General features: G+C 36.5%; 1 long non-coding RNA gene across 1 annotated transcript in view; it reads left to right on the top strand.

The window, feature by feature from the left end:
- The window catches only part of LOC107502198, a 35,675-nt gene extending 19,769 nt beyond the window's left edge, over positions 1 to 15,906 (top strand). Inside the window, exon 3 of the long non-coding RNA XR_001594944.2 lies at positions 15,350 to 15,906. This is a non-coding gene — a long non-coding RNA (uncharacterized LOC107502198). The remainder of the gene's footprint in view (positions 1 to 15,349) is intronic.
- Positions 15,907 to 16,223: the final 317 nt, after the last annotated feature.

Genomic DNA, 16,223 nt, shown 5'->3' on the forward strand with positions numbered 1-16,223 from the left:
GAAAACCATCTGTGCAGTTACTGTCACCCATGAGTGTGTTAGGTTCTGGGTGGCAATAATGGAGAACGTGATCACATTCATTTCCATGCCCTGCAATTTGGTTTCATCTAACATGCTACAGGTTTCCCCAGGAGTCTTGCTTAAGTGAGTTGTAACTTGCCCCTTTTGGAATTATTAAAACTCTAAGCATCCCAATGAGAGACTGTAAAGTGTGCAGTACGGTGACACTTGTGGTTGTTATCTTAGTGACAGCACTGTTCTAAGTGTGAAGCAGTAGATAGAAAGTTAGCAATGTGACCTAGATCAAGTAATTTGGTCCCCAATCTCAGCTTTCTCCTCCATACAGTAAAGGGGAAAACAACAAAATCACAAGCAAGTGTTCTTTTTTAAATGATTTTCCCCAAAGGTAAGAAGTAATAAATGAATATAATGAAAAAAATGTATAAATGATACGAAAAGAAACAATAAAAAAGAATTCTCCCATTTCAGTCTCTTAGCCCTTTTCCTTAGATGCAGCTGCTGTTAACAAATTTTGTGCATGTTGACACACATTTTCTGTGTCTTTACAACCAGGGTGTAGGTATATGTGTGTGAAATATAGTATACTCACTGTTCAGTTGAAATTTATTAAATAGCATACATCTTGTATATTTTTTTCATTATCACCATATTAAGATTTACCTCATTGTTTCTAATGATTACATAATATTTTTATTATGGATGTGCCATAATTTGTTTAATCAGTTTTCTATTAAAGGACATTTAAGTTTGTCACAATGAACATACTTGTGTATATGATATTGCAAGTATATGTAGGCAAAGAGGTATGTAGAATGGATTCTTAGAAATGAAATTACTAGTCCAAATTAATTTCAAAAATAATTTTTGGATAATGCATAAAACTGATTTTTTAAGACATAATAACTTTGGAGAAAATTATACAAATTTATAAAAATTCAAGCAATAAACAAGAACATAAAAAAAGCAAAAATTATTCCTATTCAATTGAGAAATTAACATTTTTTTACATTAGGTTAATACCATAATGAATGTTATTAAAGCTTATGTAGAACGAAAGCTAGATAGATACAATTTTATTAAAGAGGACCATGATATTTATGCTATTTAAAAAGATTATTACATTTAATTTTTATTTGGATCTAACAGAATAAAAAGAAACAGGTAAAACTGAAAGAAACTTTCAATTTTAGAGAAATATTTTATATTGCCACAGGAGGTATTAGTTTCTAAAAGTTCTCTCTAAAATTAAAAAGAAAGATTCCCAAAATATCAAGGAGGAAATCTATTCTTTTACAATATTCCACTCTGCCAGCCCAGAGACACCCAACTGTGGAATTTGTTAATTATAAAATCTTTGCTAATGTATATAAATTTTACAGTCTAGTCTCTAATCATCATTACCTCAGTTTTTGTCATGTTCCTATATTTAATGAGTTCAGGACTTGTTATTTTTTTAAAGCCCCAACTTTCTCTTTTTGAGTTCTTTAGTTTGTTTCATTGCTTGAGTACCTGTATCTAATTGAAATTGTATTTTCAAGAAGGGCCAAATTACTATTTTTTCTAGGTGCTTGAATGATTGTGAAAACATGATTCAGCTGTTTTTATAGACAAGAAACAACTTGGTTGAGTATAATATTCTCGGGTCCCATTTTCCTTCAGGGTTTTTTAGACATTACTGTCTTTCAGAATAGAGGGCTACAGTGGAAATTGCCTGATTTCTCCCTTTATTTTGCATCACAAAAGTTACTTGCTTTTGCTGTGTATGTGCCTGAAGATTTATTTTTTTCACATTAAAATTTAAAAATTTAATTTCATACGTTGATATAATTTTTCTTCTCTCAAATTTTCTTGGAGTATGGTATATGTTTATGATCTACATATTCTTCATTCCAAGAAAATTTTTCTTACGATGTGTTTTATAATGCTTTTCTTTTTCATCTGTAAAAATTTTCTCATTCAGCATTAATTATTTTATGTTGAATCTCTTTTTTTGGTCCTTCATATCTATTTTATTTTTTCTAGCACTTTAATCTCTGTTTCATCTGTAGTTTATCTGCAGTTTTTCCTACCAGTAATTTGATTTTCAGGCATGTATATTGTTCTCTTGCCATTCTGAACATTTCTCTTAAAAATGTAATCCTATTTTTTGGTTAATTTCCCCCTCAATCCTGTAAGTTCTCTTTAACTTTTATTTTGTATGTTTTATTATATTCTTCCTCCCCCAGTTCTTATTGAAATTAATTTTTTTTAGGTTGTTTTCTTCCTTTCATTGTGTTTCCCACCCCCGTTTGGAGTTTTAAATGTCCTACTCACTCTGCCTACTAGAGATGGTGCCTGTCTTTTTCAATACTGGAATTCCACAGGGGAGTGCATTTATCATGGGTTTTTATTCCCACCATTTCCCCAGGCTGTTTACTTACCCCCTCAATATGCTTGTCTCTAAACTGAGGATATTCATGTGATTTTTTGAATTTTGTCTCCTTGTGCTTCCCCCCACCCTCAGTTCTATTTGTGGGCAGTGAGTATGATGATGGGTGGCCAAGAGTAGCATCGGCATCTTTTATTTGTTTCATTGGTGAGAGTGTTTTGAAGATTGTGGAAGGAAGTTGTTATTCTTTCCTTGACTATTCACTGCTGATACAAGATTTTTAAAACTTTGTTGTAAGAGTTGTTACAATTCATACAGATACGAGCGGGGAATGTTTTCATCTGCCGTTGCCTTTTATGTAAAAATACTCTCCATTTTAATATGGGGAATTATCCTCCAAACTGGTAGTACCACTCCACGAAATGAGACTGTGTACGTCCAAACTACTGACTTTTAAAATCTTTGCCAATTAGATATGTAATGATGTTCTTTCATTATTTTACTATGCAGCTTTTATTTATATATATATATATATATATAAAATTCGAGTGGAAACTCATTTTATTATTGATTTATAAGAGCTCTTTATCTATTACGGGAAATATCTTTGCGAGTATTTTCCCCAGTTTATCTTTTTTGACTTTGAATATATCGTTTTTGTTTGTTTTTTAATTTCTAATTTTTATGGAGCCAAATATTACATTTCCCTTATATTTCTGAGTTTTGTGACTTGTTGAGAAAGACCTTACTCAGTCCTAGATTTAAAAAAAAAAAACTCCTGGAGCTGAAAAATACAGATTCCTGATCTCCTCATCCCCCACCCTCACTTCCCACACACACACACCCTGTACACAAACAGGCCACTAAGCCAGAATTAATGGACAAGGGGCTTGGTATGTGAGTTTAAAAAGCTTTTCCCAGCTAAGACTTATTGGATCTTGATGGTCTCTACCGTGCTTTCCAAATGTGAGGTGCTTTGACTGTAAACAATGCTTCACAAATAGCAAAATAACAAATATTTTGTGAGGACAGAACCACAGGCATTAATTTAACCCTTTTCCTGTATAGGAAAAAAAAAGTGCAGCTCATATAGGAATACTACATTTCCTAGGATTTGACATTTTCAGTGATGGAACTACCAAAACCAGAATGCTATAAATAGAATGATGTCATTTGTTTCCAAAGACTGTCGATATACTAGAGTGACGTGAAAATTGTAATGAAAGCGAGATATTTCATGGCAAACTTTGCAGATAAGGTTAGGACTGTAATATGTAAGTTAATTTGCCACAAATGGGAAAGAGTTAAAAAAATAAAAAAGTTACATTTCTAGTTCAGGACTTTATAAGATATGAAGATTTATAAGATATAATTTGTTACCACCTTTTAGAGAAAAATGTTAAAATATAATAATCTCCCTTGTTGGAGGACTTTATTGAAATCAGAAAATAGAGATGATTGCCACTCTTTAAAGCAGAAGAACAAATGCTCCTTCATGATATCAAGAACCAGTTGCATGAAGCAAGAATGGGTTATTTAAAAATTCAGCCCAAGAGAACAGTATAGTGGTTACCAGAGGAATGGGGGGTGAGGGGATAGGGAGAGGAAGGGGGTCAAATATATGGTGACAGAAGGAGACTTGACGTTGGGTGGTGAACTCACAATGCGATATACAGATGATGTATTATAGAATAGTACATTTGAAACCTATTTAATTTTATTAACCAATGTCACCCCAATAAATTCAATAATAAAAAAGTGTTATCGCTAGGTTGGAAGCCATGCAGATCAAAGAAACTAGAAAGGGAAGAAGTGGGGAAAATAAATATTTCGTAGAGCTTATTGTCAGTGTTACCTCAGAAACACATTTTCTCAAAGGAAAAAAAAACAAAGGCTTGATTAAATTGTTACGGACATGGGCCATCCCGTCTTCTTAAGTGGTTCCATTAGAAAATCCTATCGTTACAGAGGATGTTTTGTAGACAGGACATCTTTTCTGTTCAAAACGATGAGGGAGAGGACATGTAGCCAAGTGAACTTATCCAAGTGGCAGAACATTCGCATATAAAATAATTTATAGTTCACCGTAAATGTTAAATCTACGCGTACAATGCTGAGTCATGAATTCAGCCGTTGTTAATTTTCCGTTGCAATACATGGTGGGAAACAGCTATTAAAAGTACTAGCGTCACTATTTATTCAAAGATTCCACATCACCAGAATAAATTGCCTGAGAGGAAACATTTTGTTCATAATGATTCGGAATACAGGGCTCAAAGTTTCAGGCACTGAGTGTTTAGCTTTATAATAAGGAAGCATTCATAATAAATGTGTGATGTTTGTTAGTGCTAAAGATACAGCTAAATGTTTCATGAAAGAGCTATTGTGCATTTGATTTTACAATAAACAGTTAAAACTCCTGGAGTAGATTTGATGCAAGTGGAATGTTTGCTTAATTTTAGCAAAGAGAAATGCTGTAAATAATTCACAGGTTAATTCGACTCAATATTTTTCCTGGCCTGTGAGATATATGAACCTACTTTTTTTTTTTCCATATAGGTTTGCCCTCTTGTTCGGGTAGCTGTTCTTTATGGTTTGCAATTCAACTCTGGGGTCAATTGGAAAATAAATTCAGAAGCTCAACTGATGGAAATGTATGTGATAGGTCAGAAAGAATCTTGCGCCTTCTCTACGTAGTAGTCTCAGAGGTGCCACCTGCCACCTCCTTGAGAAAGACAATGAAAGAGAGGAGAAGTGAGAGGGCTGTACTTGAATGGTGCCCATTCCTTTTCCTCAGTGGCAAAGGTCTCTGCTTCTGCCTATCTCTCCAACAAACCAAAAGTAAGTAGATGAGAAGTTAAAGCAAGGCAAAACAAAACAAAACAAAACGCCATGAAAATATGGCAACTTTGGACCATGATACCATGATATAGTTTGAGCATTACTAACTTGAACTGTGATGCTCAGAGCCATTCTTAGGACTGCACAGGGCTTTGTGCCCGGTCTCCTGGCAATTATGTTAAGGAAAATCAGGTTCCAAAGAACATCAGGGCAAGAAAGGAAAAGGGAGAAAAATGGAAGGGGAAAATCCAACCATTTTTCTTAGTGATACTAAGGGCTTTATAGAGCTTTATAGTTGCCAAAGTCACCTTCTTACCCACCAACTTCCTTTGAAAATAATTCTTGGCTAATTTCCTTGACCACTTTTACTTAACTTATTAGGAATCTGAATTTGTTTCCATTTTTAGTGATTGTCAAACTATAATGAGGTTCTTAATTCTTTTCTTTCCTTGATTTGTTATTGATATTTCTTTAGAACGCAGCAAAGCAAATATTATTTTACAATTGGCTAGAGATAACTGATTCACTAAGTGCAATTTTAGTCCACAGATGTTTTCCTTTCAAGTATGAGTTGTGTTGAAGTAGGCTTCTGAGAGGGTAATTACTAGGCCTTATTCTTCCTCCCTTCCTCCCCAACCACAAGCACAAAAGGAAAAATAGTTCCCAAGGCTGCGAGAAGGAAATAGCCTCAACTGAGTGATAAATCTCCTTAAATCAGAAAAGGAAAAACAGTTTTGTAGAAAGATATCTATATCAAGAGTATTAAACCCTTCCTTATCTGCCTTCATGTGTCTGAGGTGAAGAAAGGTGTACTAAAAGTGTGTTTCCTCACTGAGCGCGCTGTAGATAGGACGCAGTTATCCAAGCTCTAGCAGCCAGGGGTTGTGAATCCTGGTATTGGCTCCACCAATGAGCTAGTGAAGTTGGACCTTTTCTCCTTCAGTTTCTTTATGCAGACGCTGGTAAGAAGTGATTCTCAAATCCTTTAGCTTTAATCTCCTCTTGTCGAAGCTGAGTGTTTTCTGAGGTGCAGCAGAAATGGGCTGGAGTCGAACTATGAGGTTAGAGGAGAAGAAAATTTGCCCCTTGTCATGGGAACAAGGAGATGATCTCTTCACCCAGATGTGAATCTGAGAGGGAAGTTTTCTGAGGAGGGAAGTCTGGGGAGGGGAATTTTCTCTAACAAACAGAGCCTGGAAAGAATAGTTATTAACTGTGGCTCCTCCATCGTCGACTACTATGCCATCTTTGATGCCAACATGCCTCCCTGGTGAGCTGAGGACTTCAGGGAGCATGAAGACTCTGCAGAGTGTTTTAATGTACCCCGGAGGGCCTCTGCTATTTCACTTACTACCAAATATTCTGTTAAAGTGTCAATATAGGTGTCATGATACCGTCATGGTGATACTATGTCATGTCATACCAGAGACTTACACAGACCACGGACCATGGGATGATTCCTGGGCGCTTTCACCCTCCAGGTTCCATTGTCCTGGAGAAATGGCCCTCAACTTTGTTGATCTGCAGACCACTTCAGCTTGGCCAGGCCACCCTTTGTGTGCCCAACTCTCCTCCAAACCATAAATGACAAACACACAGAACTCTCTCTCTCACAGTCTTGACTCTTAATTACCAGAGTAGAATCAGCTAAGCAACTCGTCAGAGCAAGACCAAATCCATCAGAGTAAATGGGAAGAAGAGGATGTTTGAAATGAGAAGGCAAAGAAGAATGCAACGAGTCAATTATTTTATGCCAGGAACCAAAATATAGGTATTAGTATTTCAGAAACAATTAGGATTTCAAGAGTCCTGCTATGTGGAGGACCCTCGGGAAGACTTTTTGAAAACTCTCCCCTTGAGGCAAGTTATTTGTCCAGACAGGGTCACCTGCAGCTGTTTCTTTTCTTTTTTCTCTCAGTAGCCAGAACCTTGGGTTCAGAACCAGTTTAGAGGCTCACACACATCTTTCCGAGTCACTGCTTTCTAAGACAACACTCCGATTTTCCTTGGAGCATGTCCATTTGGGCATTGACCAGAGTGGAACCTATTTAGCTTGTAAAACCTGACAGTTTCATAGCCAAAGGTGGGTTAGGCAGTAGTTCATCAAAGTTCAAATCATGATAAGAGATCCGGCATGAAATGAGAGGCTGGGCTTGCCATAAAGGGAGGTATTATTTTGGGAAAGGTTGGCATGTTTATGATTCTTGAGGCTATGTGAACTCAGTTTTTCCCCTTAAACATCTGCCACAGGTGCTGGGGAAACACTGCTTGTATTTTTGTATGAACATGGTGTAAATAATGTCCACTTTCAATAAACCTTTAAAACCAAAACAGCTGCCGTTCGGGTCTTAAAAACAACTTGTGACTTCCCGTAAGTCTGAGTGACCTTATCGCCGTTCTCTATTGAAAACCGTCACCCTGCCCCCCCACCCTCACCTTGGGTCTATAGCCCTGTTAAGTTCATAGCCCTTGACTGTGTTTTTCACGAATACATGGCAGTGGCTTTAAGAAATAAATAAACCACTCGTCCTCGATTTTGGGAGGAAGTGCTGAAGCTGGAGCATGTACCACTGTCCTGGTGAAAACACCCTCTGCTTTGTGTTTTTTAAAAAATCTTTTTAAAACTCTGGTACTCAGGGCCTTTTAAAAATGTGTGTGACTGTCTTTTCTATGTTGTTTGTTATAAGTACGAATCATAGCAGCTAGGGCTTTATCTTCTAAATTCCGTGATTTCTGAAGATTTGACCTAGGGCAAGGAAACAGTCTATATATAAAGCCTACACGTGTAATAAATATTAAGTTTGGGTTTGTAGGCATTTTTGTCACGTTTTCTTTCTTAACCACACAGGATTTTGGTTTTTGCAACTCCATAGGACTCAAAGGCTGAGAAAAGCTTTTGCTTTTCAGTAGGTCCTTCTTGTGTCCAAATTGCTGGCTGGTGGCATCCAAGAGACAGTGGGTCTCTATTCTCACTTTTAATGCAAAGAGTATAATTTACCTCTTTTTAAAGATTTTATTTTTAAAGATAAGATCTGGAGCAGAAAATAAACCAGAACACTTTTGTGTATCATGTGATTTTTTGTGTGGATGTATCAGGACTCAATAGCTTCTTGATTAAGTCAGTGAGTGAAACCTTGTTTACTTGGATCACTAGTTTGCCTGGTCAGGATCTCTGGGTTAGGGGATCATGCCTACCTGAAGTAATTCTCCTTCACTCCCATCCCCCAGGAGACACTTGGCAGTGTGGCTGGTGGTTATAACACAAGGTAAGGGTGCTACAGGCATCTAATGGGTAGAGGCAAGGGATGCTGCTCTATGTCCTGCAATGCACGGGGCGGCCCTTTGCAGCAAAGAATCATCTTATTACAATATTACGACAATAGTCTCCTCTTCTCAGTTTCTCTTTTGACTGTTTGAGTTACTCGAGGTCAACTGTGGTCCAAAAACATTAAATGGAAAATTCCAGAGATAAGCAAGTCACGGCTTTTAAATTTCACAGCATTCTGAGTAGCAGGGACCAGGACATGAGTCATCCGCTCATGCGGCATCTCCACGTTGTAGGTGCTCGCCGTCCTCTAGTCACTTAGTAGCCATTTTGGTTATCGGATCGACTGTCATAGTATCAAGGTGCTTGTGTTCGAGTCACCCTGATTTTATCTACTAATGGCCTCAAACCGCAAGAGTAGCGATGCTGCCAATTGAGATATGCCACAGGGAAGCCGTACGGTGCTTCCTGTAAATGAAGAGGTGAGTACAGTACAATATATTTCCAGAGACCACATCCACGCGATTTTTATTACGGTATATAGTTAACGATAGTTTTATTATTAGTTATTATTGTTCATCTCGTACTGTGCCTAATTTATAAATTAAACTGTGTGTGTGGATAGGAAAAGGCAGTACAGAGAAGGTCGATCCTATCCAGGGTTTCCACTGGTGGTCTTAGAAAATATCCGCCATGGATCGTGGGGGTGAGGTTGGGGGGCTGAAGTTGAGAAATTATGAGAGAAGAAGTGACAGCGAAGTAAACAGGTTTAAGGGCCAAGAGCTAAAGAGGGCCTAAGAGAACAAGATTTCAGTCTCAAATGCCAGCTACTAGCTCATCACCAGGCAAGAAAGTGATTCCTTCTCGGGACACCAAGGTGGAGTCTTACACAGTGGGAGACTTGGGCACACAGCCGCAGTGGGGAGCCCAGTTCTGTTGGTCTTTCAATGAAGTTATTTGTTTGTTTGTTTCTTTACATTTTCTTATTGTTGTTTTTTATGTTAATTATTTTCAAAATGTGTTTTATCTAATAATCTGATTGAACTCTCTCATTTTAATATTATTCCACTGCTGCTTTTGGATTTTTGATGAATAATCATATATTGTTCACAGATAATGAAATTTCATCTTTTTAATTTTATTATTGATATCGCTTGCTCCTCATGTCTTATTGTCTTAGCTGGTACCTAGTGCATAGTACCCCATTGTAGTAGTCATGGCAGGCATTCTTGCCTTATTCCTGAGTGGGAGTGAATCTGATGTTCACCATCAAGTTTATGATAGCTGTAGGTTGCTGACTAATGAAGTTAAGGAAGTTTTTTCTACACTTAGAAAAAATAATAGAATGTGGCCGTATAACATATCAGCATAGATTGAGCTAATTGTTATTATTAATCTTTAATTTATTGCGGTGCTAAATTGCATTTTTGTTTTATTTCAAATCATCCTCATGATTCTGGTTTAAACTTTTCTTGGTCTACTTTGTTTTATATTTTACCACTGGACTAGATTCAATTTAGTACTATGCTATTTAGGACTTTTTGCATTTACATTTATTAGCTAGACAGATGCATAGTTTTCTTTCCTGTACTCTCAATTTTGATATTGTGATGTCTTAATTATTTGATTTTCCTTTGCTGTGAAATATAGTGAATAATAGAAATTATCTAGTTTTTGGAGGATGAATAACACACAAGAGGAAGGGACTTAATCTTTGACTAAATTTTTGATTTATTTTCTAGTTATTGATCAAGTCAGCTTTTCTTAAACCTTTTTAGACTCAGTGCAAGCTCAAAGAGTTTGCATTGTCTTAGAAAATTATCCATTTCATCTATGTTTTTAAGTATTTTTCAATAAACCCTATATAGTGTTCTTTTAAAGTTTTAAAATTTATTATGCCTATAATTAAGCCCCTTTTCTCATTTTTGATATTTTTTATGTTTTCTTTTTTCCTGATATGATTTGCTGTACTTACTCTTCAAGTAACAATCTTTTACTTTTATCAACTCAATATTTTTTTTCCTGTTTTAATATCTCTATCTGTATACCCACATCTGATTTTTACGTTGATTTTTCTTTTCTTCTTCTTCTTCTTCTTCTTCTTCTTCTTCTTCTTCTTCTTCTTCTTCTTCTTCTTCTTCTTCTTCTTCTTCTTCTTCTTGAGTTTTATTGGTTTGTTATGTAGCTTTTAGAATATGTGCTCAGTTCACTGTCTTTTTTTCTCTTTTTTTTGTTCGGTTCACTTTCACTCCTTTCTTGCTTTCCATGAAATCTCAAGTGCTCCTAAATTTTTATGTGTAGTGCTCTCAGCATTATCATTTTGTAAATTGTATGTAATATAAATTATAAATTTATTTTAATTGAATATTAATTGGAAAATGTTTGTAAATTTCCATTGGATAGATTTTAATTTGGCCATTTTTTGTTGTTAATGTTTAGTTTTATTGCATCATAGCTATCTAATATGGTTTGCATGATTTCTACAATTAAAAAAATCTTTTGAGAAGATTTTTTTGCTAATATATCATCAGTGTTATAAATGTTCCATGGGAATTTGAAAAAGATGTTTATTCTGTTTCTTTCGTTATAAAGTTCTCCATTTATTAAATCCAGTGTGTTAATTGTGCTATCGAACTCTTCTTTTTGGTATGATTTTTTCTATCAATTCTGAGAGAGAGACATTAAAATTTCCCATTATGATATTAAATTTGTTAATTGCTTTTAGGATTTCTATCAGATTTTTTAAATGTAATTTGATAGTGTTAGATGTACTGAGTTTATACCTACTTTATTGATTCTACTCTCTGTTTTATTTCATACTTCCTGCCTTGACGAACTGTAATGTTGCCACTCCTGCTTTATATTGTTAGCATTCGCTACTATGTCTTTGTCCGTCCCTTTATATTTGATTTTTCTCAAACATTTTGTTCTAGGCGTATCTCTTGGAAACAGATATACCTAGATTTGGCTTGAAGAAAAAACTGATCTGAAATTCTGTCTTTGAATTGAGAAATTTATCTGTTGCTATTTACTAGGAAAGTGGAAACATTTGGTCTCACTCTGACATCCCTGGTTGGCTTCCTGTTTTTATGTAAATTAGTTTTTACCCTTTCCTGTAGTGATTGCGTTTTCTTTACTGTTATTTTTTTTGTTTGTTTACTGGTTTGAAGATTATATATGCTACTCCTATTCATCTAGAGCTTATGCTTATTTTTAATAACATATTTGAACATATTCTCTTTTATCGGTTTCTAACATTAGCTGGTATCTCTCACCTCTTCCTGAAGCAAAACAAGACTGAAAGTTTTCCCTCCCCTTTTGTCTATTCTGTTTCCTCCTCTGTGTCGATGGAAATTTTATTTCAACTTTATATTTGATCTATTTTATATCTTATCCCTGTTTTATGAGGAATTATTGCTTACTAATCAAATTAAGCTTAAAAGCACCATTATGAATAATTGTTTTGATCTAAGCATAGGTTTTGTGCTATCCTTAACTTATTTCTTGAATCTAATGCCTTTCTCCTTATCAAATTTGTTTTTAATTTTTCTGGTACAAATTATTGAATAAGTTTTTTAAAAGAATGGTAAATTTTTCTGAGTCCATGAATATCTGTCATTGGCTTTATTGAGTTATTGGGTTTGGGAATTGAGTGCTTTATACATTGCCTATAATATAAATTATAATCCCTGTAAAATGATAATAAAAAAAGATCCCAAATCCTTTTCCTTCTAAACTGTGACAATATTCCTCCACTATATTTGAGGATACTAATTTTGATTATTTTTTTGAGTAAAAGAGTAAAAAACATTACAATCACTTATTCAGTTGTCTAACTACTTATGTTTTAGGCACAATATTATTCTACAAGAATTCAGAGAAGGTAACACTGATTTATAAATGAATATTTGTGGGAGGAAGAGGAATCGAGTAAGTGAATTTGCTTAGGATAGTCTTTGCAGAGGAAACATTTAAACTGAATAGTGACATGAAAACAGAAATTTCCTACCTAGAGATTTTATAATCTTACCTACTCCCTATTCTGGTTCTTATATTAAAATGTTAGATAGAATTAGATTAGGTAAATCTAGAGTAGATTAGAAATACATAGATTTCGGAATGAATAGATTTTCCCCCAAATATCAATTAATATTATTCTCGTTTACGTATCTAAAATATATACTCTTCACTTGTCCCAGGTTTCCTGGAACAGAGGTTGGTAAACTAAAGTCTGCCACCTGTTTTTGTAAATAAAGTTTTATTGGAACAGCTATGCTCATTCATTTGCTTGTCGTCTATGCTTCTTTCATGTTACAGCAGCAGAGTTGGGTAGTTAAAAGACACCGCATACATGGCTCACATTGTCTAAAATATTTTCTGTCTGGCTCTTTACAGAAAATGTTTGCTGACCACTGCTCTAGGACATTCATCAGCATAAATGACCACGGCTCACAACAGTGTTCCTACAAGCCAACTGCAAAGTTTGACTTCCGTAGGGTGGCCAATGACTATATCGATACAAAAACCCAGTTCAAAAACTCAGTTCTCCGATATTTTACATTAAAAGAAGTTGAAGCTTATCTCTCAGTCATGTGAAAATTTTAAGAGTAACTCACCCTTTAAGTTATTTCCCTCTTTCATTTTTGCTTCTCATGTTCTAGTTGTGCAATTCGGCACTGTGATTTTTATGTCTTTGCGTGATGTGAGGGAAGCTGGTGTATTTGCTAATGCGCTGTCGTGTGGGCTTGGGCTGTTGATTGCTTTTGGCCTAGGTGCTGTGCAGAGCTCCAAGGTTTGGCTTGGTGAGCGCTGCCTGGCAAAACGGAAACATTTTGTGAAATTTCACAAATGTCGCACACACCCGCACACACATAGTTTAAATTGCAAAATTCTCCCCGTTGGCACACAATTTCCCCCAGGTTTTTGCTCCTCATAATACATCTTTAACTGTCTTTAGCCCTCCAGGATCACTCTAGCAGGCTGGTTTGCTTTTGCTTTGATAAAACTCACACTCAAAAGTCCTAGGTTTCTATAGGCGGTCCCTATTGGATTCTCTTTCTCAAAACTTTAACATAATCGTCTACTCCTAAAAGAAAGCAACTTTATTTCAACCTTGCTTCCCTCAGAAAGAGAGCCCTGATTTATTTCCCAGTGAAAACCATTTTCAAGATGTGTTCCATAGAAAATGACCTCTCAGCTTCACTATGCTAAACCGAGTGAAACAGGGAGTCGAAATCAGAGAAAAACTGGGCACAGTTATTTATTTATTTATTTATTTATTGCGTGCATGAATTAAAGCATCAAAGAAACTACAACAAGAGCATTTTATCTCAACAAAAACACTCCTTGGTGTATTTTGGTTCTTTCCTTTCGTGGGTAGCTAAGAACACTTTACAAACGAGTTATTGACTTTAGAATGAGGGGACAGATATTTATTGTCACTGGGTCACAAATGACATTAACCCACGGAGAGGTAAGCTTTTACTTAAGGTCTTTGAAGATGTCAGTAGGGGCCAGGCGGCTTTAATTTTGTGCTTGGTGTATCTGTTTTGAACGTTCTGCCAATTTTAGGATATGTTTCTAGTTTGAGAAAATTTTTCCAGTTTGACTCTCCAAATGTGTATCTTTCACTGGGCTTTGAGCTCTGCTTTACTGTTTCCTGGCACTTTACTTCCTGAAACATTATTTCTACTAATGACCCCTCACTCTCATCCCTCAGCTTGACTGCAGGGTCCTCGCCCCTATAAGCTGCATCCTGGCATCTTTGACTAGAGAGGCTAGGCAGCCCCACGCAGTCGTAGTGCTCGTCTAGGTTTGGACCGTTCAGGGTAATGGTAATTGGGAAGCCCTCTACATCCAAGGCATGCAAGTGCAACTGGGCCAAATGGGACAGCATCACTCACCCTGTGTGAAACATGTATTTACTGGAGAGCAGACAGTGTACTTGAGACACTCTAAAGAGAAAAATTTAGTGTCTTTATTTTGTCAGTTGGCCTCAACTATGAAGGGAAGAACCTAAATATTTCACCCAATCATTTAAACAGTACTTTGAGGTAATACTCAGTGTTCTGGGATAATTGCTCAGGATGTCTCATGGAAATGTAAGAGTTAAAAGTTCGTGCTCCAGAGTCAGACTGTCGAGGTTTAAACCATGATTTTGCCACTGAGAAGCTCTCTGACCTTGGACAAATTGCATAGCCAGCCACTCTGTGCCTCTGTTTCCTCATGGGTAAATTAGAAAAAAAAAAATCTACCTCTCTGCTGTCCACTTTGATAGCCACTAGCCACACATGCCTATTTAAATTTAAATCAGAAGTAATTAAAATGGAATGAGAGTAACAATTCATTTCTTCAGTTGCACTAGCCACATTTCAAGGATTCAATCATCACATGTAGCTAGTGGCTACTGTATTAGGGAGCACAGAGTAGAATATTTTTATCATAAAGTTCTATTGGACAGCACTGGTCTACATCATAGAGTTATAATGAGTAGTAAATGAGCTAATACATCTACAGTACTTAGAACAATGCCTGGCATGTAGAAAGATTACAATATATTTATCATCATTATCCTCATTGTGTCTATCCTTCTTTCCCTTCCCAAGTCCTCTTCAAATAGAAGAAGGGTAAGATCATGCTTTCCCAGTTACTAGTTTTCGTACCAATTCTTTATTTCCTGTACCATCTTGTAAGTTTCCAGGTGACAAGATTTCTTCTTTTTCAAAGAGAGACGTCATTGTAGAATGGCTGTCACTGAGGGCTGTAGAGACAGACTGCCTGTTTTGAATCCAAGTTCTGCTCCCTTTAATAGCTGTGAGACTTTAGGCAAATTATTCACTCTTTCTGTGTTTCAGTTTCTGCATATGTGAAATGAGGATAAAATATAGAATGGAATCGCTCGAAGGCCGTTGGGAAGATTAAAGGAATTAACATAAATATTCAGAATGGGACCTGACATGGTAAGTGTTCAGAAAGTATTACCTCTCATTAATAATATGATTTCTGCCCCGTTCTCAACTCCTCTTCAAAACAGCACTGGAATCTACTGGGGAAGTGTTTGGCTCGCTCAGTCTCCTGGTGTGGAGAAGTGTCAGAGTCCTCCAGCTCTTCTGGTCTTTGGGCCAATGTCCCTTTGTCCTTCTGCTTGCTTTTGGGAATGGGATTGGTGGTTGATTTGATTTGTGGTTCAGTGGGTCTCAGCTCACTTAGAGATCTACAGCCCTTACTGGCTCACATGCCCTTTCCTTGGCTCTCGCTGGTGCTATAGACCTATTGCATCACTTCCATAGCTTCCTTTTGGTTTCGAGTTGGGCAGTTCCTCCCAGCCTTTGCTGCAAGGTCTCTGTCTATTTCGTCATGCCTGATCCCTGGGTGTTACACTCTTCTTCGCTAAGCTTTCAGCCCCCTTTGGAAGAGCTTCAGGAGCTTCGGAGCTCCATGCACACTGGATCCTCAGGTTGATTTTGAGGTTCCTATACTATAAGTAGATCTAAAACAGGAAAGAGGCCAAAAACTCCTGCCCTCAGTACTCTCTTCAATTTATTTAGCATACTATCTCCTCCCCATAGTGATTTCAGTTGGAAATTATTCCCATCCCACCCTGTCAGTCGGTCTCGACCCATGTGGATCCTTTTAGAGGATGAGGTCAACCAGGGCAGGCCTTAGGAGAAATGAGATTTCTCACCCAAACATTCCTTAAAACTGACAGCCATTCTAAAGTGACTTGAG

This window comes from Rousettus aegyptiacus, unplaced genomic scaffold (assembly GCF_014176215.1).
Source record: "Rousettus aegyptiacus isolate mRouAeg1 unplaced genomic scaffold, mRouAeg1.p scaffold_m13_p_12, whole genome shotgun sequence".
Classification (NCBI taxonomy): domain Eukaryota; kingdom Metazoa; phylum Chordata; class Mammalia; order Chiroptera; family Pteropodidae; genus Rousettus; species Rousettus aegyptiacus.